The sequence below is a fragment of the Ursus arctos genome, unplaced genomic scaffold (assembly GCF_023065955.2).
Source record: "Ursus arctos isolate Adak ecotype North America unplaced genomic scaffold, UrsArc2.0 scaffold_2, whole genome shotgun sequence".
NCBI lineage: Eukaryota > Metazoa > Chordata > Mammalia > Carnivora > Ursidae > Ursus > Ursus arctos.
The window spans coordinates 44,617,048-44,644,614 of NW_026622874.1; the positions used below are offsets into that span (position 1 = coordinate 44,617,048).

At 35.7% G+C, this 27,567-nt stretch overlaps 1 pseudogene; it reads left to right on the plus strand.

The window, feature by feature from the left end:
* The first annotated feature begins 5,929 nt into the window (after positions 1-5,929).
* The window catches only part of LOC113268773 (heterogeneous nuclear ribonucleoprotein D-like), a 158,393-nt pseudogene continuing 136,755 nt past the window's right edge, over positions 5,930-27,567 (plus strand).

Here is a 27,567-nt window from a genome sequence, read left to right on the forward strand (position 1 = left end):
AGAAGAATAAAGAAGCAAGTCTGGACTTCCTAGGTGCTTCTTCCTCTTGGCATTTAACAATCCACATATGGTGGTGCAAAAGCCAAGATACCGAACAAAGATTTTTTTGCAATCTTTCAAAGGTGAGATAATAGAAATTAAATGTAAGATCCACCAAGGGGAAGAAGCACTTGTAAAGATTTTAGTCTTTCACTTGTGCGATTTTAAGGAATATTCTCTAAAAGTAATGGGAAGCTTGGAAAGAGACTAGGTCTCACAAGGTTTGAAACCAGGGATGCTTGGGTGGCTCAGCTGGTTTAGTGTCTGCTTTTGGCTCAGGTCATGATCCCAGAGTCCTGGGACTGAGTCCCACATTGGGATCCTTGCTCAGTAGGGAGCCTGCTTCTCTCTCTGTCTGTCACTCCCCCTGCTTGTGCTCACTTGCTCTCTCTTTTTCTCTCTCTCTGATAAATAAATAAAATCTTAAAAAAAAACAATAAAACAAAACAAACAAACAAACAAAACACAGTTGAATCCACACCAAAGATGAGGTCAATTACTCATTGAATTATGGTTATTTACAAGTAGCCTACATTGAGACCTAGGTGTTGGATTGAAGAAAGCTATCAATACTTTTACTGGGCATGGAAGTAGTATTGGAGTCCATGGCTTGCAGAGGTGGAGCATTTCTGACTACTATACTAGGCTTTCCCTTACACTGGAATTCAAGGTCAATGAGATGTAGATCAGCTCTCCAAAAGTGTTATACCCAGCTTTAAGTAAGCTTAATTTTATAATAGGTTAAAGTAATATGGACCTTATTGAACAGCCTATGAAAAACAAAAGAAAAACTTCTCTGAAGAAAAAGGATCCAATATGTTATATTATTTCTAGAAGTTTTCTTTCACAATGTTCAGAATTCAACTTTTAAAAATGGCCTAATAAGAGACAAGAATAAATACAAAGATCATGATGATAATAATAATAATAAAAAGAAAGACAAAATAAATTTCCATTTCCAGAGGAAAGCCACAGTTTGGAGTTTTGAGACATAGATTTTAAGACATGTGAAATTAGTATTTTCAAGAAAATGGAGATATGTTGGAAATCATTCATAAGGGACTGAATTCTAGAAAATGGTTATTAAAAATTAAAGAATTAAAGCCATGCTATATGTGAAATTGAGAAGTAAGGGCTAGACTGAAAACCAGTTAAGAAAGCAGAAGACAGGATTAAAAACCTTAAGAATAAGACAAATGAAAATATCCAGAGGAAAGAACACAGAAAGAAAAGAGATACCGTGAACAGTCTAACATATGTGTAATTGGAGTCCCACTAGAGGTAAAACAGAATGAGGCAGAAAAATTATTTGAAAACTAATAGTTGAGGATTTCCAAAATGATTCAATGACATTATATTAAAGATTTAAGGAGCTTTTCAAACTTCAAGAAAATACATATAAAGAAAATGACACATATTATAGCCAAACACCTTAAATGTCAAAAGGAAAGAGAGAATATTAAAACCATCCAGATATCTTTAAAAAATAATGATAGTGGTCTGATGACATAAATGAATGGAAAAGACCACAAAATCATTTATTTTCAAGTGCTGAAGGAAAAACAAAAATCTACCAACAAAAAATTCGACATCTAGTAGGAGCAACCTGCAAAACTTAAGGCAAAATGGAGAAAAATTTCTAGGCAAACAAAAATTGAGAAGTTTTGGGGTGCCTGGGTGGCACAGCGGTTAAGCGTCTGCCTTCAGCTCAGGGCGTGATCCCAGCGTTGTGGGATCGAGTCCCACATCAGGCTCCTCCGCTATGAGCCTGCTTCTTCCTCTCCCACTCTCCCTGCTTGTGTTCCCTCTCTCGCTGGCTGTCTCTATCTCTGTCGAATAAATAAATAAAATCTTTAAAAAAAAATTGAGAAGTTTCATCACCAGCAGTTTTTCATTAAAGGTATTTTTCCAACAAAAGTATAATAATACAATTGATAAACCAGATTTAATTAAAATTAACTTCCACCACTTTGCAAAAGATGACATGAAGAGAATTAGAAGACAAGCCACAAACTGGGAGAAAATATTTACAAAAAACACATCTAATAAAGGATTGTTATACAAAATAGGCAATGAACACTTCAAACTCAACAATAAAAAAAAAACAACCCAATTTTAAAAAAATGAGCCAAAGATCTAACAGACATCTTGCTAAAGAAGGTATACAGATGGCAAATGGCACATGAAAAGATGCTCCATGTCATGTCACCAGGGAAATGCAAATTCAACCAACAATGAATAACAATACATGTCCATTAGAATGACCAAAATCCAGAACACTGACAACACCAAATGCTGGTGGAGTGTGGAGCAAAAGGAACTCTCATGCATTGTTGGTAGGAATGCAAAATAGTTCAGCCACTTTGGAAGACAGTTTAGCAGTTTCTTACAAAACTAAGCATATCCTTAATATGATCCAGCAATCACATTCATTGGTATTGTACTGTTCTTTGTTAACAATTATACCTCAATAGAGCTATTAAAAAATAATAAGCAAGAAAAAAAACAACTTTCTCCAGAAAGTCTTCTTTTGCCTATGTCAGTATTCTCCAAAGAAACAGAAACAATAAAATGTATGTATGTATGTGTGTGTGTGTGTGTGTATATGTGTGTGTGTGTGGTGAAAAAGAGAATGAGAAACACAGATTTAGAGATTTAAGATTAATTGTGCAGGTAGAAGTAGAAAATTTACAGGGTAGTCCAGCAGTCTGTACATTCAGGGAAGAAATTCAGTTCAGGTCCATAGGCAGGCTGATGATAGAATTTTCTCTTCTTTGGGGAAGTCTACCTTTGGCTTAAGCTTTCAACTGATTATGCAAGGCCCACCCATATCATCAAGAGCAATATGCTTTATTCAAATCTACTTATTTAAATACTAACCCCATACAAACAAAACAAAACAACAACAACAGCAAAAATCTTCACAGAAACATCTAGAATAGTATTTGGCCTAATATCTGACTACTATGACCCAGCCAAGTTGATATAAAATTAACCGTCGTACCCAATTTCCCAGAATATAATAATTTCCTGTTTGTCGTCCCCTGTCATCCTGCACTTCTTTTATTATGGTATTTCCCACATGTAAATTACGACTTCACTGCTAGAGTATAAACTACATAAGAGAATCTATCCAATCTACCTCACATTTGCTGCCTCAATGACCAGGAAGCCCACAGGACTTGGTAAACATTTACTACTTATATCCAAAGTGAAAGGGGGTGAAGATTGTATATAAGAGATACTATGAAGGAAGACTTGACAAGGGTTGGTCACTGAGGCATGTGACATATAAAGATTAATTCCTGTGACTCCAGGTACTCATAACCATAGTATAAGAAGGGTGGACATGTTGAAATTGAGGTTTTAGCAGGATACTAGAAATAAAAATTCCAGGACATTTTAAAGTATAAAAGGTAATTACTCAGGAGAAGACGGGACAAGATATGTAAGAATAATAGTAACAGTTACAACCAATGATGAGATTTCTAAGGAAGTTCCACAAAGAAAAATAAAAGGCTGCCTAATAAAACACTCAATTGTAGAAGATGTATATTGTGCTTATTTTGATTTTTATCACTTTATTAATGATACAGTGGATACATTCTAAGTCAGACTCGTAAAAACTGAGATACAGCGGGAAGTGAAAGAAGAATCGGAACTCCTGAGAGTGTAAGTAATCTATTCAAGTTTGCACAGCTAATAAGTGGCAGGGTCTGTATAATAGCCAGGTGGTTTGGCATTAGTGTCCACACTCGCAGTGAGCTGTCTCTTTTAACTCATTGGAAATTGATAAGATGGAAGATGGACAGAACTTGGGCAAATGCTCACAGTTACAGGATAAATTCAAAGAAAAATCACTTAAAGAGACTGAGAAAGTATAACATAGGTGGGCAGGCTGGGAGAGCACAGTATTACAGAAGACATACAATGTTCAAGGGAAGCGACTCAGCAATGCCAAAGAGAGGTGAGGGAAGAGAAGGACTGAACAAGAAAATGTGGCATTCCCTCTCAATTTTTACCATCCACAGTTTAATAAAAAGCTGACATTAAGTACCTTTAATTTATAAAAGGTATCTGCTAAGATATTAATTATCCTTCCTCTCTGTTCTCTGAACTGAGATAATTAATATTCACTAGCCTTTTTGCTGTCTGACACTTTGACTTTTAGACCTCCAGGGCATCATCATCCTGGTTGTTCTTTCAAATAGCTATTATAATGATAACTGTCATCTATTTAGAATTATTTTAATGACATAACACCCTCTTTGCTGCCAATCAATTGTAATAAACAAGAAATGAGATTTCATTTTTTCCAGGCTGAGTAAATTTATTCTAAAATTTGATAGATCTCTTCTATTATCCAAATTAACTCTCCCAGAGAAGAACAGAAAATCTTATAAAATACCCAAGTTGGAATCAGTCTATAATTTCACAGCATTTTTGCCTCTATTTACATTCATACCCGAACACCTAAAGTCTGATATCCATCTGCACAGTTATCCAGGCAGTATTTTCTCCAAGTTTCTCAGTGTCCACCTTTGTTTCCAATTCCTCCAGTCTGTTCTCAGTCCTCGGCTTGTTAACCCCTCGGAAGCACTGAGCTCTGACTGCACCCTGCATATATATTTTGTTTTCTTGCACATTGTTCTTCTTGAAATCCTTTTCTCTTTGTCTTGCATGATAATGCACTCCTCCTGTATCTGCAGTCATTCTTTGTCAGGACACTTCACAGACTCTCCTTACTCCTCAGGTTAAAAAAAGAAGAAAAAGAAGAAGAAAATAAAAGAAGAAAAAGGCTATCCTCCAGGTATCATCTTCAGCCCTTTTCTCTTGCTTCACACGGTCACTTTCAACTATTTAAATCACAGGATAGCTTCCAAGACCAACTCTCTGACATGACTCTTAAATCTTCAACCTATAACCCATAAACCACTCACACTAAATCTTTCTCCACTCCTCCTTTCAGAGGAACTTGTGGTTCTCTTTCTAGATTTTTCATTCTAATAACAGCTCCATTTACCATATTGAATACCTATTCTGTCAAAACACAACACAAAATTCACATACTCTATTTAGGTTTCTGCTACTTCCATAGGAAAACAGTATTCTCAGTTTGTCTCTTCAGAGAGTGTGTTACTCTACCTAGCATCCGCTGCCCTCTATTGTAATTTTTCTTTTAATTTTTCTACCAATTACATGTGAACTCCCTGAGACAGAAGGGCCTAAGTCTTACTCATTTTTATCTCTTCCATAAGATTTAGCACTCTGCTCTTTGAACACAGAGAGCCCTTAATAAATGCTAGCTGTTTTTCTTTGACAATGAGATCTTAAGTCTCCCGAAAACATCATGAGAAGCTATAAATAAACTGCTATGATGTAGTGTCTCTAAACAGGGAAGTGCAAGAATAAATTAGCTTTATTTTTCTTTTTAAGGAAGTACATTGTATCTATTTTTAGGTTTTCATTGTGATATCTATATCCAATGTTTTCCCTGAAACTATTTTATTGCAGATGTTCTTCCTGTTACAAAATAGATTTATTTTAAACAATGTAAGTAAAAAGTGAATTTTACTCTTGTTTTTTTTCAAATTAAGTGTAGTTTTAAATATACTAGAATAATTTATAATTTAGGCCTAAATTGAAGATAAACCATTAATTTTAATATCTTAAAATAAATGCTTGGTATATTTGATCTTTTGTTTTGTCTTTTAATCACACACAACTGTTCTCTATAATACACATATTATATACACACATTCCTTCAGTATTACTCCAAAGAGTCTCTCCTCATCTCTTCCAGAAAGCAGACTTTTCCCTTTTTTATTTACATATCTTCTCTTTCCTAACCTTCAGCTCTTTTGTCCAGCTTTGGGAGAACAGGGCTACAATGACAATTAGATGGAACGCGGTCTATAAAACATTTTTGATTGCTGATGGGAATCCCAGTGATCTGGTCCACTTTTCACATAATAAAGTAATTCAGATGTAAGTGTGCTTTCTCAATAGTGTCATTTACTGACATTTAAAATAACTCAATTCAATACCTTGATTAAAAAAGAATCATAGTTACAGGTCTATAAAGTTTATTCCATGTCAGTGTTTTTATAAAATATGAAAGACAAAAAGAACAATTTAATATTTCATGGAGCTGCATTTATTTAATTTATAGGATTGCTCTATACTGGCATATATGTCCCAAGGGTCTAAAATTTTCCTGGCACTTAATAAGTCCCCAGTGAACATTTGTGAAATGAATGAATGAATGACGATATATTTTTTCTTTTGTAGTTTAAATTTTCTTTTTTAAAAAAATTAAATTACATTAGTTGGCAACTGTTCTACTTTAAAGTTCTTAGTTGATAAATGTTGTTAACTTCATATCAATCCACCAAAGACTAATTTATTGGTCCCTAAACTCTAAAAGTCTAGAAACCATTACCTTGGAATACAATTTTCTGAGTGTGATCACATTAATTTAAGAAGTTTTAAAATTCCATTCCCACTTTACCTTTACTATCTACCTTCATGAAGGAACTATCTATGTACCTGAATAGTGGATTCAGGTTGATCTAGAAAGTTCTAGCCTAGGCATGGGCATGGGGGGATGGTAGGGTGGGGAGGTGACAGTGAAGTCAAAATCATTTTGAAAAATAAAGTAGAAGAAAATAAATAAATAAATAAATAAATAAATATTATGTGAATCCAAAAGTTCAGTTGAGAATTCAAGTTGAGGTCAGAAACAGATGGAGTCAATGTTGAAGTAATGAAGATAGGAAATGAACCAAATGATCAACAGCAAGATGGGGAGGGAGGGCCCAGATTATTATATGTGCTTCTGAGCATCTACCTACAGATACAGGTTCCAACAACCCTTTCCAACTCAAGATGCCAATCACAGTTTCAGTTGTTGCCTGAAATCTTGACCAACTGGCTATGAATTAGAAGTTCCCACAACCCCCTACATGGGTTTGATTAATTTGCTAGAGCTGATCACAGAAATTAGAAATCCTATTTACATAGTAGTTTATCCATTCATTACAAAGAATATTAAATGATACAAGTCAATAGCCAGACGATGAGGTCCTAAGCAAAGGAGCTTCTGTCCTCATAGAGTTTGGGACCCAGTATGGTGGCACGCAAAAAGAACCATTCTGGTTCTCCAAATTAGAAGTTCTCTGAACCCCCTCCTTTTGGTTTTTTTTAATGGAAGCTTCATAAATAGGCATGATTGATTAACTCATTGACCATTGGTGATTGATTCAACCTCTAACACTTCTCCCCTCCCCAGAAATCAGAGGAGTTGGACTGAAAGCCACAACCCTGGAATCACATGGTTGGTTCTCTCAGCAAACAGACCCAATGCTTAGGTGTTTTTCAAGGTAAGTCTTTAAGATAACAAAAGACTTTTACTGCTCTCACCACTTAGGAGAATCCAAGGATTTTAGGAGCTCTATGTCAGGAATGGGTTGTAGACCAAATATATATACATTTCTTATTGTAATTCACAATATCACACCATCCATACTATTTTCTACTCTAATTTAAAAACAACCAAATGAACAAAACAGAAACATAGCAGTGTTAGGGATGGTTTTTCACAAATGTTCGGTAAATAATTAGTTATGCTGGTCAGGGCACCCTTTAAATAGCAGTATAGATATATTCTGTAAGAAAAATGCATTCCCTCCGTCCTAGAATGTAAAACTCCAAAACTACACTGAGGAAACAACACAATTGAGAGTATCTACAGCCTCACTCAGGAAATGTGAACGTTGCCAAAGAGATAATACAGAAAGATATGGAAAATAATGCCTAGTTTATGTTTCATGGCATTTAGAAAGAATGCCTTTTGATAAATATGTTTAAAATCTGTATTGGAAATATCACAAGTTCTATGGATGTATTGGAGAGGTTGTTTTTTTGTTTGTTTGTTTTTGAACTCACAATCCTGAGATTAAGACCTGAACTAAGATCAAGAGTCAGATGCTTAACCAAGCCACCTAGGCACCACTATATTGGAGGGTCTTAAATATTTTGTAAGAAAATCCCCAACACTGATTGACAAGTATATTTATAAAGGTTTCCAATGTGTTATATTCTCATACACTTATTCTGTGAAGGCCCGTAATGGAAGTACATATTGACACTAAGTATCTATGTGGGTGGGCCCTGGTGACCAACTTTTATGCTTTGGCAGCTTCACCATTATTGTGTGTGTGTATATCAGCTAATAATTTTTAGTACTGCATACTAGAAAAATGAATAAAACATATGTATCATTTAGTGCTCAGATATGTAATTTTTATTACTCCCTAAATGCCTCTTTTCCTTCCATTGGATGTGAAGCTTTGTGAGGAAAATAAAATTATCTTTCACTGCCTTGCAGATCAATAGCATGTTATATCGTTGTTTGATTCTTTTCTTCAAAGTCAGGTGAGATCCAGGAAAAGACTCTGAATAATCTTTGGTCTTTTTCTCAATCTCACATTCAATCCATCAGAAAATAATATTGGCTTTGCTTTCAAAATGCATCTAGAATCTGACCACTTTTTTTTTTCCATCTCCACTGCTACAGCCATCATCTCACCATTATCTCACTATCATTTTATACCTGGAAGACTGGAGAAACATTCAAAAAAATCTTTCTGATTCTATCTTTCATCCCATGAACTATTCCCATAATTTACAACCAGAATAATCCCTTTAAAGCCCAAGTGAGTGAGGTCAAACTTATGCTCAGTAGCAATAGCTCTTCACTTCACTTAACGTTCCATAGCTCCTAGAACCATCTTCATAGCTGCTTACAAGTTTCTACGTTCTGTGCAACACCCCCACCTCCTTTCCACTCTACTTGATCTCCTGCAACTATTCCCTCCCTCACTCCACTCCACTCCATCCTCATTGCCCCCTGGCTAATGCTAGAGCATATGAACACACCAGGCCTTTTGTTCCACCTGGTATCTCTGCTACACAACACAAATATTCACATGCACTCCCAACCTCCATTTTGTACTATTTTTTTTCATAGACTTTATAAACTTCTAAAATAATACATAATTAACTTATTTATTTTATTTTTCATTGGCATCTCCCACTAAAACATAGGTCTAGAAGGGGATATACATCTTTTAATATTTAACTTATAAATTATATTTATGTATTAATATTCCATAAATAAAATAATACAAAATAAATATATTTATATTTTATAGTGTTATAGTTTTACAGAAATTTATACAATTATAAACCCAATGACTAGACTAGCATTCAGCAAATATTAGGTTCTCTAAGTCACATTAGTATGAATGAATGAATGAATGAATGAGTAAATGATTCTAAAAAACAGTGTCCCAGAGTTTTATTTAAACTTATGTAGATATTCAAATATTCAACCAGAAATCACAATCCTTAAAACTTGAGAATATCTTTCATTCTTATGAAAACAAAATCCTTAAAAACTTGAGAATATCTTTCATTCCTACATATTTATTGAATTTATAAACCAGTTCAATTACTATGTAACTTTTCAACTAAAAAATGACATATAGTTCCTGATTTGTCTTGAGAATTGCAGTTTTTTTCTTGTAACATATATGAAAATGGAAAAGAGCCAGGGTAGAGTATTATGTACAGACCAATCTGGGAAGAAAGCTATTCAGAGATCCAGAAAGGTAGAAGGTAGCTTTATCATACTGGGCTAGATTTTAAGAACAGACTTTGAAATCTTGGAAAAAAGACTTGGGTGAAAAATAATAAAAAAAATATCCCATGTAGGAAGTAGGGTGCAACTATTAATAATGCAATCCATAAATTATTAAGTATCTACCGCATTGCAATCATTCAATCCCAGTACACAGGAAAGTTAGATAAATGGGAGCTTAGAAATAAGAGTAAAAGCAGGAAGACCATTAGACTAAATGGGAAGAATTGACTAAGGACTTCAGCTTGTAAATCCCATTATCAGCCATGAGCACTGCACAACGTGAACATATCACAGTAGAGGGAAACTATGGCTAACACTTAATTAGGAATCCTCCATTACAACAGCGTTCATTCCAATACAGTGTCTATTCTGAGCCATGTAGTTTTCATAGCCTATATCCTAATGCTAATTTACTGTTACAAAATAATTAAAGGTATTTTATAATTTCACTAAGATCCATTTCATTAAAAAAGACATTATTTTTGGATGTTTAATGTCTTCGCAAGCACACTCATTAATGCTGGTCAACATATCACATGAAAACCTATAGAAAGAGTCAGTAATTATGTCTACTTATATTCAGGGCAATGAAAATGTCAGCATGTTAAGCATCCTCATAAGATTACAACCTTCCCTTTACTCCAGAACACATACGACAGTTAATTTAATACCTGGCATAATGGAAAACTTCAGCAAATCTAACAACTCCCTAATGGCTTCTTGCCACAGCTGCTTGATGGGGGAAGAGAGTGTATCAAATTTTTATTCCTATTTAAGCTCTAGAGAAACAGGCTTGTTTATTTATAGGAAAACAATGCTTTAACAGTAGCTCTTAAAATATATTGCCTGCCATTTTTAATATTTATTATTTCATAGGGACTGATAAAAACAGAAAGAAATAAAATTTTAAAGACAGAAAGAGATACAGCTTTGTCAAATTCTTTCTGAGACTCGGGTTAAGAAAGCTATTAGTGACAGCTCCTTTGGAGGAAGAAACATCATTTAGTCAAATTTCAGATAATGAAAAATAATATAACAGATAAAAGGAAACTACTGTTTAATTTATTTGCTTTCACACTATAAATTGAAACTGTTGTACAGATGATATAATCACTTCTTTTTATATAACATATATGTGAAAATTGAAAGCTAAGTAATCAAAAAGATGCAAAGATCTAATTCCTTGCAATAGAACATACAAAAATGTCAAGGGGTAATTCTGGGGAAAGGTATTTTAAGAGAGACTGCATGCATTGATATCCTCCCTTATTCCTCGAAAGATATCATATGACATGAATACAATTCTTTCTTGCCATTACTTCCTCTTATATTTCTGAGTTGGTTTCTCTTTTGAAATCATTTCCACTACCTTTCCTCAGTAAAAAATATTACCTCAACTAGAAAGTAATCTGACCTGTGGACTCCGGGAAACAAACTGAGAGCTTCAAATGGGAGGGGGGTGGGGGATTGGGATAGGCCAGTGATGGGTATGAAGAAGGGCACATATTGCATGGTGCACTGGGTGTTATAGGCAAATAATGAATCATGGAACATTGCATCAAAAACTGGGGATGTACTGTATGGTGACTAATATAACAAAATAAAAATTATTTTTAAAAAAAGAAAGAAAGTAATCTGACCTAACAAAAACCCTAACATTTATATTTTGAATCCTTATTTAAAAAGCTTTTATTTCTTTATTTAAGAGAGTATGAGCAAGAGAGCACACACAGGGAGAGCAGCAGAGGGAGAGGGCGAAGCAGACTCCGCATTGAGCAGCAAGCCTGATGTGGGGTTCTATCTCAAAACCCTGAGATCATGGCCCGAGCCGAAGGCAGCCGCTTAACCGACTGAGCCACCCAGGCACCCCTATTTTGAATCCCTTTTTAGCCTACATTTGGAAAAAATAAAAATAATTACTGGCTATAAAATGCACCTTGTAATTACTATTTACTAAAAATTTTGTGAAATTAAAAAAAAAAAAAACTACAGGGTAAATGTCAAAGAACACTGGTTTTAAAACCTGAATGAGTAAGTGAGAGAAATGGGACTAAGATATCAGCCAACAAAATTCCCCTTTGAATCATTTCATAAATGACTAAGTAAGAACTCATCGAATATTTTGTTTTTCATTTTTGAAGATGGTGTAAACAAAGAAAAATTTTACAAGTCTTTTGAAAATCATAATCCTATCTAGAACCCTATGTGATTTTAAGAAATGTGAGGCTGTTTCAGGGAAATGCGGAAGGTTCAGACAAACACTCATAAAATCATATTTCAAAAGATAACACTCATATCCCTTACCAAGACACAAGATGCTCTGTGACCTGCCCTCATCCAACTATCTCTTTGCTCTCACTTACCTATTTTAGTGTAAGTTATACAGAACAGGTTAGAATTTCCTACATCAGTATTCTCCTTCACATCTCTGTGACTTTTTACTAGTGCCCTGAAAAATAAGAATTTTTCCCACCTTATTTCTTTTTTTTAAGATTTATTTATTTATTTTTGATTTATAGAGAGAGAGAGAGGGAGAGAGAGAGAGAGAGGATGAGCAGGGGAGGGGCAGAGGGAGAAGCAGACTCCCCGCTGAGCAGGGAACCTGACACAAGACTCAATCCCATCCTGAAATCATCACCCCAGCAGAAGGCAAATGCCTAACCAACTTGGCCACCCAGGCGTCCCTCCCACCTTATTTCTTTAACAAACAAGAAAATAAAATCTTATTCATTTCCAGGAAATCAAATCAAGTATCTCCTCTAAAATTCTTTTCCTGGCCCTCTGAGATGAGTTGAATTCCCCTCATGTACCATGAACCCTAAACATACCATTATAATATCATCACTTAACATACTATGTGGAAATTATCTGTTTTCTGTGGTTTGCTTCTACTAGGCTATAAATTTCTTAATTAGAAAAACCTGGCTATATTTATCTCTGTCTTTCTAGTGCCTAGCATAATGACTGGCACTCAAAGGGTGCTAAAATGTCTATCATAAAATAATGAGATCGTCCTCAGAACTTGGTAATTGGTAATAGGTCAAACCGCCTTGGCATCTGTGGACTTAGCATATACTATGTTCACGTAACTTCTATTGCAGTATGTTGCTACAATTTTTCTATTTTATTATTAGTTATTGTTGTTAATCTTCTACTAATTTATAAACTAAACTTTATCACAGGTATGTTTGTATAGGAAAAAACACGGAATATATAGGATTTTATACTATCTGTGATTTCAGGCATCCACTGCGGGTCTTAGAAAATATTCCCAGTGGATCAGGCTACTGTACTCTATCTATATTTTAGTGTCAATGGTGTGAACAGCAGTCAGTTTTCCTTAAAATATGAAAGCCAACAAATTATTTTACTGGTAACAGTTTGTCCTAAAGTCTAATTTATAGTTATTTAATTGAATGGGAAAAGTGTAAAATAAGCACATAGAAACTTTATATGTTGATGAAAACACTAAAATATAAACATTTTAAGCACAGTCATATGCAAATATCAGTCTTAATCGTTCACACTGAATATAAAATATAAAATATAAATTCTAGGTTTATGATACTCAGACACCATCAGCCTTAATCATAACACTGGTAAGCAAATATCTGCTGTAACTTTTCATTTTTTCTGACTTCCTAGCACAACTAACAGAACCTGCATTCATATAATCAAAAAATCCTGGAATATTAATATTTTTGACACCATCTAAAGAATTCTCTTAATTAGGCTTCACTCTCTAAAATGTATGTATGTGTATCTGATGTCAAATTCTGAGTTAAAATAATAACATTAAGTCATATTTTCTTTACCTCTGGAATTCTAAATAGAATACTTAAAGAAACTCATTAAAACTTGCTTCTCTAGAAAAAATGTTCCCCAGTGTTGAATATATAAGCAGGTTTATCAATCAGTAACTATAATACTTTGAAACTTTTATTTTTTAGAGAGATAAAGAGAGAGTGGGACCGAGTGGGGGAGAGGCAAAGAGAAAAGGAGAGAGAGAATCCCAGGCAGGCTCTGTGCTCAGCGTGGAGCCCGACATGGGGTCATTCAAACAATCATGAGATCATGACCTGGACCGAAATCAAGAGTTGGACATTTAACTGACTGAGCCACCCAGGTGCCCCTGGTGATTTGAATCACTTTAAAGGGGTATGATTTCATCTCTTGATCAACCTATAAGTTAGGTATTCCACTGAATTTATATTAAAAAAAAATAATAATAAAGCATTAAAAGTCATTAGCACCCAGAAGCCATTCTGTTGCAGTAAAGTGGTTAAACATAAATTGTATAAGAAAACATTTGAGGGGCGCCTGGGGTGGCTCAGTTGGTTAAGCGTCTGCCTTTGGCTTAGGTCATGATCTCAGGGTCCTGGGATCTAGAGCCCGCTTTAGGCTTCCTGCTCAACAGAGAGTCCGCTTCTCCCTTTCCCTCTGCTCCTACCCCCACTCATGTTCTCTTTCTTGCTCTCTGTCTCTCAAATAAATAAAAGTCTTAAAAAAATAGAAAAGGAAACATTTGAGGGCCTATTAAGGTGAAAGTATATGTGAATGCAGTCTTTGAGATATTCTGGTAATGACTAGACAAAGAGGATTTTTCCCTGCTTATAAATAGTTATTAATACTTATCTGCCTTCCTATACACAATCAATCTTTGGTACCAGACAATTTTAGAGAACAGTAAGAAATAGTAAAATTTATATATATAACGATACTATGACCACAAGAAGGTTCAAAGAAGACAGATGATCAGATATTGCAGAGAAAAAAATTATTTCTAAAATTCATCCAGCTTTTGATTAACATTTTCTCCAGTACTTCAGCCACTGTTAAAAGTGCAGAAGACAAAAAGACTACCAAAACTAGATGATCATACTAAAAATTGGTGGTGAAAACCTTAATGTACATCAGAATTACCTGAAGGTGATCTACCCCACATCCCACCCCACACCCCAGCTGAGTTTCTAATCTGAACATTTGGGTTAGGAATGAAGAACTTGGATTTCTAATGAGTTACTGTATGCTGAGAGGATAGCAACAGATACTTGAGGGTCAATCCTATCTGCACATTATGGGCATCGGGGGAATATTTACAAGATGCTCACGCTCAGGCTTGCCACCTGAGTTTCTCAAAAGATTGATTGTTGGAGACAAGACAACACTATGCACTTTAGAAGCTCTCCAGGTGTTTCCAATAAGTCTAGAAGAAAAGTGTAGTTTTCAGGAATGATGTGAAACAGTTGGGCGCTGCCATAAAAATTGAGTACCCAAAGCTTTAAAAAACTGGAGTAGGGTATTTCATGATAACAATTAATTATATGTACATAACATTTTCCACTTTGTGATGTGCTCACCTATGCTTTATCTTCCTTAATTTTGATCTTTACCACAATCCAATACATAAGAAATAATTTCCACTTTTCAGAAAAATAATCTTAAGTTCAGGAACCTTTCTGAAAAAGTGCCACAGGTCACAACTATCATATGCAGGCAGCACAACTGAAATCCAAGCATTTGGGTTGTAAGTTAAGTTGTTGTTGCTGTATGCCATATGATTATTATATCTATAGGACACTGAAGAGACCAGTATAGGGAGAGCAGACGCTCTATTAGGTACTAGTGAGAAATTATACAAGATATTTGGAGGAAAACAGATATTAGTAGGGTAACCAAGATCATAAGTAATCTTGAAAAAAAAAGTCAAGACTCTGAAATGTATAGTAACCAATGAAAACAGAAGACACTGTGACAGAAATACATGCAAATCATAAATATTTTATGTGCTAATATCTTATTATCTGGAATCCGTGTGTAAAAAACCAACATATCAATTCACTGTAAAGCTGTAAAAGAAAATACAATTCATCATTTTCTCTAATTGTAACAGTCAACCTCATTACAAACCCAACCCCCAGAGTAAGAGGCTGTTGGGTTAGATCAGTGAAAAAAGAGAGACCGTTAACTAACTCAATGCATTCTTGCTCCTGAGAGTAATGCCTTCCTTGATGTAGTCATTTTGTCTACCTCTAGTTGTGCAGTTTTGCTCTCTCAGTCCTCAGATTGATTTCTTGGGTGTTCCAAATGGTCTGATATTTATCTAGCTGTGTTCAAGGGACAAGGCAAGCTTAGGGTCCCCCTACTCCTCTGTCTTTTTAACCCCGTGTTTGAAGCAAATTTTAATTCCAAGACTATTCGTCTTTTGCTCTCCATTTCCCTGTTTGGTCTTAGGAAAGAGTGTGGTCCTCTTGGCTGTGGGAAGCAATATGCCCTGATCCCACACTGGGTGCTATCTCCACTGGACTGTACCTGACCTGGCCCAACTGTTGGCACTAAGAGCTACTGTGGAAGGCCACTGGGCTAACCCCCTTCTATCAAGGGCATCGTGATAGAATTTTCTGCTGCATGCCCTGGCCAGTGTTTCTCCTGGGCTCTTCTCTTTACATAAATAGTGTTCTTAGGTTCCTGGCAATGCTCTCTTGCTGACAAACCCCTTGGCTCAGCTCTCACAGGCATCATGGACCCTAGTAATGACTTTCTTACTTCCTAGCCTGCATAAGCTGCCCTCTAGCCTTCAAGAAAATATAATGTCACTCCATGGTGGAAATGCCTTCTGACAAGCTGTAGGCCAGGTTCAGGGATGTGAGGAAACTCTCCAGAAATTATCAGTTATTTGTTTTGTCCAAGTGTTAAGTGATAGTGGGGTGGGATATAATAAGTGCATCCCTGAGTGTTGTACATGCTAATGAACAGGAGTCAAGCCAATGGATAGAATCTGAAATGGTGAGAGGTAGGACTGAAATAAGCAGTCCAAATGGTACCATAATTTTTCCTTGTTCTCCAACAAGATAGGAGACTGAGAGAAGAGCCTTGGCCACTAACAGGAAGGGGAATATCAAAAGACTGAGGGGCATTTGTTTGATGAATTTGGGTATTGAGTTTGAGTCATTTAAGGACCAGCTTCCTCCATGGAGACTGATCTCCCTCTACTGGAAAAACTGAGAAGTTGAGTGGTTGCCTAAGAACAAATTAGCCTTTTATTACCTCTACTGCATGACCATGAACCACCGCATTCTGACTTACCAGAAAGAAAAGTGAACTAAGGGTAGATCCAGAGTCCCTTCTTTTGGATAACAGTGCTCAAGTGGCTCTCTTACCATGTTCTCTTGAGTGGGGAAACCTACTACATATTCAATTTGCCAGATTCACAAAAGGAATTAAATGGGAAGGGAAGTATCTGTATCATCATATTTACTGTGCTGCCACAGGGCACTTGAAATCTCTTGTTATTTTTCCAGCAATGAATAGGCCAAGACATGGAACGGGTCCTTCTTTCAGGGGTGACTTGATTATATGCTGAGAGCCTAAAACCAAGTGCCAGTGACTTTAAAGCAGAGACTGAGTCACATTGAAATCCCAGAGATGGCTCATTAATTCTGGGTCCTTGGCAATCATCTTTTTCAGGCCACATTTCTACACATGCTCATTCAGTTATAAAGTGGAAAGGAAAAGCATCCAAGCTAGACAATTTAATTCCACAAATAATTTTTCATGCCTCATGTAGAAAACAAACAAACAAACAAACAAACAAACAAACAAACAAACAAAAAACAGCCCTACCTCATCCTGATGATCAGGGTCAATTACCTTGTCAAGATGTTGACTCTTCTTCTTGCCTTCTCCTCTCTGGATACAAGGAGTCAAAATTTCTCTGGTGACCTCCATAGTCAGCTTTCATGGGACCTTTTCTGTGACTCCTGGCAAGAGTATGACACAGGACCTCTATCCCTGCAGAACATAAAAGAATGGGGACAGGAAGGACAAAATTTTGCAGTGGGTCATTGGGAGTTTTAGAAGTACTTCTGCTTCTACTTTTTGGTTTCCGGAGTGAGGTCTTCTTTCTATTGGGGTTAGAACATTATGTGGAGATGAGGAATATCTTGACTTAATGGATATGACTGAAGGATGGCAGTCTTTGAGGGTTGCCTCTGATTTGGTGCTTCGGTTGTACCTTTAGAAGGATATACCAGTGCTCTATGAAATGCTAACTACTTCGAAACTGTGTGATTTATGATATAACTAATGGATCCCACAATCATGGGCCAATTCTCAGACTTCTACAACATGACATGGTCTCCTGGTCACATACTATTTTATGTAGGATTCCAGGTCTGTGGATGAGGTAGTCCCTAAACCACCAGATAGTCTTGTCAACTAGAGGTCTACAAGAAGAAAAGTCAAATCCATATCAAGAATAGATATTTATTCTTCTGAGGAAAAATTGCTTAATTTTACTTCTAAGAAGAAAAGTCCCAATGTAGCTGACTTGCTGCCAAGTGGCCATTTGGTCTCCTCGAAATATATTGCCATATCAGCATGGCTGCCTTGGTCTGTTGTTGACTGATTAGATCTTCAGAAACTGCAAAAGCCAATTAGTTTTTATAAGTGGTAATTAAGGTTGATGGGCTCATATACAGCCTCCATCACTACAACCATAACCAGTTTATTCATGTACCATTTTGCCAATTCCATTGTGGCCACAACAAAGCTGGCTAATGCCAACTAACCAAAACATTTTAAATTCAGTTGTTCAATGTCTCTTCCATGGTGGGTGAATGCTTTCTCATGTGTTAAAATGTGATATAATACTCTACATTCTGTGTCCACTCCCATGTCTATTCACAGGTTAACAACCTGATAACTGTTCCAGACATCCTCATGTGTCATGCTTCAATTGACCCTACCATTAGCTTATAGTATGTATTCTCATCTCAGGCTACTTCTCTTTCCATACAATTCCCCGGGGAATTTTCTGTCATTGCTGTCTCTTAAGGTCACTTCTGACTGTGTCTATTATGCAACAATAGTTCATTTTCAGCTGGTACCCACATATAGAGTCAAATCATCTATAATCCAAACTTAGACCTTTTATTCCTCTTTTATCTGGTGATAAGATACTTCCCATATGGTCATAGGTACAAGCCAGGGGAGGGACACTGGGGCAGCTCTAGTGGGTGACATATGGATCTTGGCCACCCTGTGCCTCTGTGGCTTACTTATGCCTCTGGTCCTGATCAAGCTTGATGTCGTACTATGTAATGATAAACTGGAGATAGGCCAGTCCAATTTCATGATTTGATGTGCCCAACAGACCCTCAGTCATAGTTACCAGGTCATGTGGTACTTATGATCAAGTATTCCGTCTCCCACAGGAACTAATAATATACCTAGAGCTAGTTGTCAAAAGGTATAATTCTCAGCCTTGCTCCAGAATCTCAGAAGTCCACATTGTAATTCTACCTCTGAAATTCATTGTGAGATACACATTGCAATTTTTCCTACCGCAGCATTTCTGATCATAGGTTTTTATGGCCATGTGGTAGGGTTATTTTCCATGACAACCTGGATATCGTGCACAGATCTTTTACTTTGTCTTTTACTTTGGAGAAGAGGGATCAGGGAGACCAGACCCTTCTGGCTATCACACAAGTCTGACCCTTGTGAAGAAGAGGAAGAAAGAAGGATGATTGTGTGAAAGAGTCTTACATCACAATGCAGTTCTAAGAATTTTGGGTCATGCCAACGGGGAGTTCTTATACTAAAATTGACTGTTGGTCATGTCTGATATCTCACATGAATAGGCATTTGTACCCCTTTACATGCTTAGTTATTGTCTGGGAGCAGTCTATGAATGTGTGGTCTAGGTTAAACAGTCAATGGTGAATACACAGTGTCAGCAGCTGGGGTATTATTCAATTATGCTCTCAAAAGGAAGAAGTAGGAGAGGCATATTTTCATGGCCTCCACAGACATAAACAACCTTCTGATTCTGTTTTTTGCCAAACTGAATGGAGAACAGGATCACTGAATCAGACTTACACATCTAGACACCACACTCCATGGCCACTGTAGCTGCTATGCTATCAGCTGCCATCCTAGAATAAAGACACCATGCATAGCAGGCTCTTCCCAAGGTTCCATACAGAAAGTGGGCTAAAATCCCTGCTTCAAGCTTTTTATTCAGCTTTTGAACCTACCTCCATCTTCCAGGAGATCAGTACACCTATATTCCACTGGTTTGACTTTTCTCCTTTCCCACAATCTTCCAGAGCTAGAAGCTATTAGACTTTTATTCTCTTCCCTTATAATTGGGACTTTTAATGTTTCATATCCTGAGCTGTTATTACCACAGCTTGAGTGTACTAAATTTCTGACCTAATCAACAAGGAAGATTCTTTATATGTCAGTGAAAGGTGAAAAAACTAAGAAAATCTGAAAAAAGCTTGATTTTCAAGGGTTGAAATATTACTTTAGATATCAAAAGGTGAATATATTTGTTTCTTCATTCTTTTTGTATTCCTGCTATAAATCCTATCTATTTCCAAAGCAAATGGGTGCTTCTGACAGACTAAAAAATAATCCTGAATAAGGGAACTTGAAAGAAAAAAGTAAATTTTTTAATGTATCATCATCATTATGAGTTATGACAAAAAAACTGACAAAACAAAGGATTATAAGGGTTGAATGAGGAAGTGACCTAGTTGAAGAAAGCAATCAGAGAAACAGCCCTGTCCATATATGGTAGTGTAGAGTTATTAAAGCCTGTGAATTTTAGCCCTCTTGTTGCCATTGCTGAAGGAGTCCCACTAGCCTGCTGATGATAGGATGTGTATTAAGGCAGGTGGTGAACAATGGGAGAATAGTATCACAGTAATATACCTGTGATACACAGAGCCTGGCTAGCACAACCCTTTGCCTGAATTCTGAGAAGTGTTCTTCTTAACTCAGGTATTTTCACATGGAAGCCTTATGTCTTGTGGAGGGAGGCCTTTCCAAGGACTTCTCTATTCTCCTTCATTATTCAGAGTCTAGCAATTGAGAACACAAGCTTAGAAAGGATTCCTCACCAAATCATCTTCCCATTTTGCCTGTCAAAAATATGTCGGAGCCCATATACTATATAAAACATCTTCAAGTTTCCATGGAAGATACAAGAAAAGCATTTGGAAGTTAAAACTAAAAAAACTATATATTTTTCTGTGCAACATAAACATATAGATCACCCCATCTCCATTCAACATCATTTTTGCCAAGAGAAATAAAAAGAGGTAAAGAACATATTTTAAATTTACTCTAACATGTATCAAAACTGTCTTTGAAGATATTTTGATTTGTTTGAGAAGTCACAGTGTCTATGAAAACTAAATAATACTGCTGGGCAATTATATAGGACAAACCGGCAATGGTAATTAGATGACACTTAAAGAAAAGAACTCTATTATCAGAATAAACAGTGATGGCCTGCCTTATGGTTAAATAAGAGTATCTGGATGGCTTTTCTCAAACACACTGGAAAGACCTTCTCTCAAGATACATAGGTCCTACAGCAAGCGATATTCATCCTTTTCCCTATAGTAAATGCAGTGCTCAAAAGCACAGACTACAGAGCCAAATTTCATGTGTTTAAATTCTGGTTCTGCCACTTAAGGGATGACTATGGAAAAATAATTATACCTACTATGCCTCGGTTTCCTCTTCTATCATCTATCAAAATAAGGAGTTACTCCCCACCAAAATAAGCAAATTTATATAAGAACACATGTAGGTCAGTGTCTGACAAATACTAAGTACTCAATAACTGTTAGTTATTATTACCGTAATTCCTTCCATATCACTCTTCAAGAAATATTCATTTAAAACCAAATCATACCAGGGGGCTATGATCACAGATTAACTGTTGAATTGCTTTCCTGTCTGTAAGGGAGATGTTGAGAAGATAGACAGTCTGGGGAGGGGGGAAGAGTGAGAGAGATTGGTAGAATAAGGAAGGATGACTAATATTTATTTAGCACTTCAAATTTGCCAGACTTTTTTCATGAACTTATTTTTCTCTCGAACCCTAACCCTAACTTGCTCGGGTTTGCATTATAGTGGCAGAACAGGAATGATAACATGTTCTTCTCTTTACAGTGAATATCATGTTCTCTAAAAAAAGAGTAAGGTAGAGAAAGGACACGTAAATACATGTATTTTAACCAGGAGCTTATACAGCAAAAACTAATTTGACAAAGTTTATTAAACAATTGCTTAAAGTTTCACTTTACTCATATAGGTACTATTCACCTCTTCAATTTCTCCTGCCAATAATAAACACATATAGAAAAGAGCTTCTTGTGCTTGAATATTATTCATTGTATAAATATTTTATATGTTTACAAATTCTTTGGTTATTTTCTGCTACTAATAGTTCTTAAATCACCATAATTACAGAGCGTGATGTGTAAATATGAAATTTTAAATATATGTTTAGTAAACTTGCCTTTGGAAAATAAAGTAAGGTTTCATTAAGCTGTCTTTTCAGTTTTGTTAAATATACCGACACATAACTTGAAATGTTAATGAAAATGTGCCCTTTAATTTTAGGTGATGAACTTTATTAAAATTAATTTATCTCTACAGCGTATTTTTAAAAATTAAAGGAAACAGATCAAAATGCTGTTGTAATTCTGAAAGACATAATAAACCTCAAATAAGTATCTTTGAATATGGAACATAGTTCTTACTTTAAAATCTCCTCACACGTAACGTACCTGGAAGGTATGCTATTGATTTATTATTGTGTTTCTTGATAAGAAGCTTATAAAATATCTGCTTACCTATTTCTCCTCCAACTAGCAAGATAATATGAACGTGTAGGTAAGCCATAGGCAAGGACTAAAGAGGAGCCACTTAAAATCAGAGGATGCATATAATTGTATTTTTATCACCATCTTCCTGATTCTAAAGTGAAGTTGGCTTAGACTTGGCATTATAGAGATATGATTCAAAAAACTCTGTCCCTTGCTTATCTCTCCAATCTCATTTGCTTCTATTCTCTTATATAAAGAAATTCTTACAATGTCATCTCGTTGGATGTCTTTGGCTTTTTATATGTTATCTTTTTTCGCTTAGACTATCTTTTCTTCCTCCCTTACCATCTGATAAATGCCTATTTATTCTTTATGACCATTTATTCTTTTTTTCATTAAAAATTATTTATTGAGCACTATGTGGTAATATTGTTGGTGATATGACAGCAAATAAGAGATACAAACATCCTTGCTACTGTGGAGCTTATATTTCAGTATGAGAAACAGATAACAAATAAATGCTCAAAATATCAGAAGATGGTTAAATATCATGGGACAAATAAAGCAACAAAAGAAGACAAAAACTGCCTGGGGGGGTCTTAGGTAGGCGGGAATTGACAATTTACAATAAACTGGGTTGGGAACATCTTGATGAAGAAGTGATAACTGAACAAAGATCTAAAAAGCTGACTCAGCAGAGAGAGCCAGATAGCTATCTAGAAGAAAAGCATCCAGGCAGTGAGAATGGCACATTAAATGTCTTGGCAAGAATATGTGTTCATGTTCGAGAAATAGTAAAGGAGACGAGGCTGACTTCAGCAGGGTGAATAAAGAGAGGAAGTTAGGTAATGACGTCAAACCACAAAGGAAAAAGGAGCAAGTCACATGCTCTACAATGGAGTAGACCAATTTGCTAGTTTGGTGAAGAAAAGTTGCCATAAACTGATTTTCGCTTTTTTAGGATTAATCTGACTGTTGAATGTAAAATAGTCTCTACAGGAATAAGAGTTAAAACAATGGTATTGGTAATCCAGGAGGAAAATGATGTTGACTTTGAAGAAGATGTTAATAGAAAAATGGTAAGAAGTGGTCAGAATTTGAAGGCAGAAGCAACAGGCTTTACTAACAGATTGGAAGTGGACTATGATAAAAAGAAAAAAAAATGAATGATGACTCCAAGGATTTGGAAGAGAATCATAGTATGGTATTCTGTTTTCTCTAACTGTGCCTTCCAGAAAGTCACCCTTCTCTGTACAAATCTAGAGCCTTGCATTCATCTTTAATATTAACTGTGAGAATTTTCTCTCAATATGTTCTGTACTGAAGTTTTATTTATATGGTCCCATTTTATCCTTTGAAAGGAATACACTATTATTACCCCCATTTTATACACGAGGAGATTATACTCATCATGCTGTAGGGCCATAAATTACTCATGCCTTCGTCATTCCCAAAACACCATTTTTAAGGACAAGAACAACAATGTATCAATTTCTGTATGCCAAACACCTGGAAAAATTCCTTCCTCAAAATTGCTGCCCATTTCTATTTTGAATGAATGGATGAAATGAATTATTGATGAAGTTTTTTAAGTGGAGTGATTTGAATTACGGCAAAATTCCTTATTATATCATCAAACGTGTCCTTACGTGACCCACAAATCTATTTGAAGCTCTTCCCATTAGCATTTTTTAAAAGTAATTCTTACAAGAGAGTATAATGTATATATATCCTCTTCCCATGGCAAAGTAATACATTTTTTCTTTTGCAAACTTGTCCTTGAAGACTAAGAATAATTTACAAATTTGCTAATAGTTCTCTTACTATAAATTTATAAAAATGCAGGCTATTGCAAACATAATCAAGTGAATAATAATTCCATTTGAGCAGTTTTTCATTATGTTACAGATTTCCTTTTAGTTTTAAAATTATTAATTTAAAGTGATAAAGAATGGTCATATAGTAGGATGAAATAACTCATAGTATGTGTAGTCCTCTTTAATTAAAAGTTGTTTCTAGTCAATGTTTGAGACAAAGCTTATAAAAACAAGGAGAAAAAGATCTACCTGAGTCAATGGAATATACAAACAAACTGGTTGCTATTTTTTACATTAATAACATCATTACTGACTTCTTGTATGTTGTACTGTATTGAAAATTAATATATCATTAGTATTGGCTCAGTGCCTAAGATTCTTTGAAATCTGGTATCAGTATTATAAGAATAATTATCATGGCCACCAAAGCTTCTCTTTAGCCAATGCCATTTTCAAATATATTTTAAGGAAATCTCATATAAAGAATTTTCTAGAGCCTTTACTTTATATCTGGCTGCATCTTGTGACACAACTGACATTCATGTTATTTGATACTACTCAAGAATTATTTGGCTTTGCTTGTTCCTACCAATTTAGTCTTAACTTAGAAAGACACTTTTTTTTTCTATAAAATTGAAATGGTAAGAATAAGAGGTAATAAGCTCAGCTAGAGCTTATTAGAGCTTATTGTTCTTTTAAATATCTCAGCTCAGTATAGCTTTACTAGCTACATCAGCTCTGTCAGGAGCTCTGGGCAGACCACAGGCAATCAAAGTACCAAATTTTCTTGCACGGCCTAGGTGGTCCAGCTGCAAAGAAAAGCAAGCCCACCCTGACGAAGGAGAACATTCTGGCATACACACTACCCTACTTCACAAAACTGACAGGTGTCTCATTATAAAGTAAGAATAGAAATCACTATAACTGAGGACTTTATGTTTCTTTGGCCTTTATGTTTCTTGGCTTAATCCTCACATCTAACAGTGTGATACGTATTATTTTAAGAATAAGGAAAATAAAGCCTTAGAGAGTTTAATAGAAGTACCCAAGGTAACTGTACAATTGGCAGAGTTGGCCTGGAGCCCAGGTCCATCTGAGTCTTCACATCACCTTCTTCCCACTCCACTATGGCAAAGCCCAGTCTGGAAATTTGAACATTGAGGTTGTCTCAAAAATTTTACTCTTATAATCTGAGCTATCCAAGTTTTATCAGGGATTTGCTTGATTAAATATGCATTTCAAAAATGTCATGCTATCTTCAGTATATTGAAAAGATCAGAAGGGTCTCACGGATGTATAGAAATATCTGAAATATTGTTAGAGAATTCCAGCCATAATAGGATGCACCCTTAAGAGAATGAGGGTAGGCTCGAGGAATATTTGAGCAAATGATTAGAAAATGTTTGGCAACTGATAGAAATGGGGGATAAGTGACCAGGAAGAGTCAAAGATTATACTTCAAATTCTGGCTTAAGGTACTGGTTAGGTAGTGGTGTCAATACTGAGAATGGAAAACACTGGAGGAAAAGTAAGTCAAAGGAGAAAGACATGTGTTTATCTCAAAATGTTTTCAGTTTGATGTGTCTATCAGAAATCCAAATAAAGGAGGCACCTGGATGGCTCAGTCGGTTAAGCATCTGCCTACGGCTCAGGTCATGATCTCAGGGTCCTGCTATAGAGCCCCACATGGGGCTCCCTGCTCAGTGGGGAGCCTGCTTCTCCCTCTGCCTGCACTCTCTCTCTGTCAAATAAATAAATAAATAAATAAATAAATAAATAAATAAATAAATAAAATCTCCCCCCCGCCAAAAAAAAAAAAAAAAAGAGAGAGAGAGAGAAATCCAAATAAAGATACACATGGAAAGTAAAAGAAAAATCTTGGCTGGAGATACAGATTTAGGGGGTCAATGGCATACAGACAGACTGAAAAAGCACTTTTGGACAGAGAGGAAAAAAAACTTATTAGAATGGAGAATAGGTCTGGTGTGGATGACTAAATAAGTAATTCTTAAAAAAGAATAATGCACTGAAATTAAGACAGTGACATTTTTGCATCAAGGTCTGAGTACCAGAGCAGATTTGCATTCTTGTAAATTCTAGAATATGGTTATATTTTTCTGAGATAGAAAAAAATAGTAAGGCCATTTATTGTGGAGAGGTCAAGACAATGAAAAGCCATATATGTCTAATGTATGAATGTTGAAATCTAGGAAAATAATGCCAGTTCTTGAAATACAGATAAATTTATGGTATCAGGTTCTTGGAAGGCACTGGAAGACACTGATGAACAGGACAAAGTAATAGCAGAGTAAACTAGGATGAGCCACAAAGACCAGGTTCTTTTCTAAAGAGTAGTAACGATCTCCACTGGTCATGTGGATGATCTGTTAACCAATTCCTTCAGCTTCTGCCTCAACACTGGTCTCCTTGGGCTCTGACACTAGCTGATCTTTGGGACTGAATGACACCTCATTTTCAGCCTAGTTTTTGGATGCAGAACCAATTCTTTTAGTGTGTTCTCTGAAATATCTTTCTGTTCAACTTGATCAGTTTTTATTTAGGGCAACACACACACACTCTCTCTCTCTCTCTCTCTCACATGTACAACTTAAGATCTTCCTAATAAGTGATATAAAAATTTGTGCAAAACTTTGATGTTGCTTAAAATGCATCATCCTTCTTTTATTCATATAGAATCCTTCTCTTCACATTAAAATAGGAGACGTTATAGTATATTTTTAAAATAGTGTTACCATATAAAAAGCACATGGGGTAATGGTAGATATATGACTAGTACTCAGTAGATGTTAGCCGCATGCTTTGGCAAATTCTTAGAGCCATTCAGGGAGAAGCACTTGGGGACAACCCAAAGTTTCCCCATTGTGAAAATGACCCATGGATCCCAAATCACATACTGACTCACCAGATAAATGTGTAAAGACTGTCTGCTTTTCTAAAATGATTGTGTGAGCCTAGCTGCCATTTTTATATGCTTTTGACCAAAATACTGTCCAACAGTATCTGCAAAATCTACCTATATCCTTCAACCAAAAAGTGGAAATGAGAAAGATAAATATGAATAGTGATGAACAAACATGAAACCTTTCCATCAAATCAGGTAGATTGCACTATTAGCATAAACAAGTAAAACATAGTTTTCATAGTAAATCATACATAATATGATCTGAGATAATGACAAGTGTGCTGAATCCTATTAAAGTCAATTAAGTGAATAGTTGTATGACTATTCTACTGAGGGTTTCAGGGAGAGCTTCTCTGAGGAGGTGACCTTTGAGCAGAGACCCAAATAAAACAAGAAGTTTAATCATATGAATATGAGGGAAAAACATTCCAAATAGTCACAGCAAGGGTA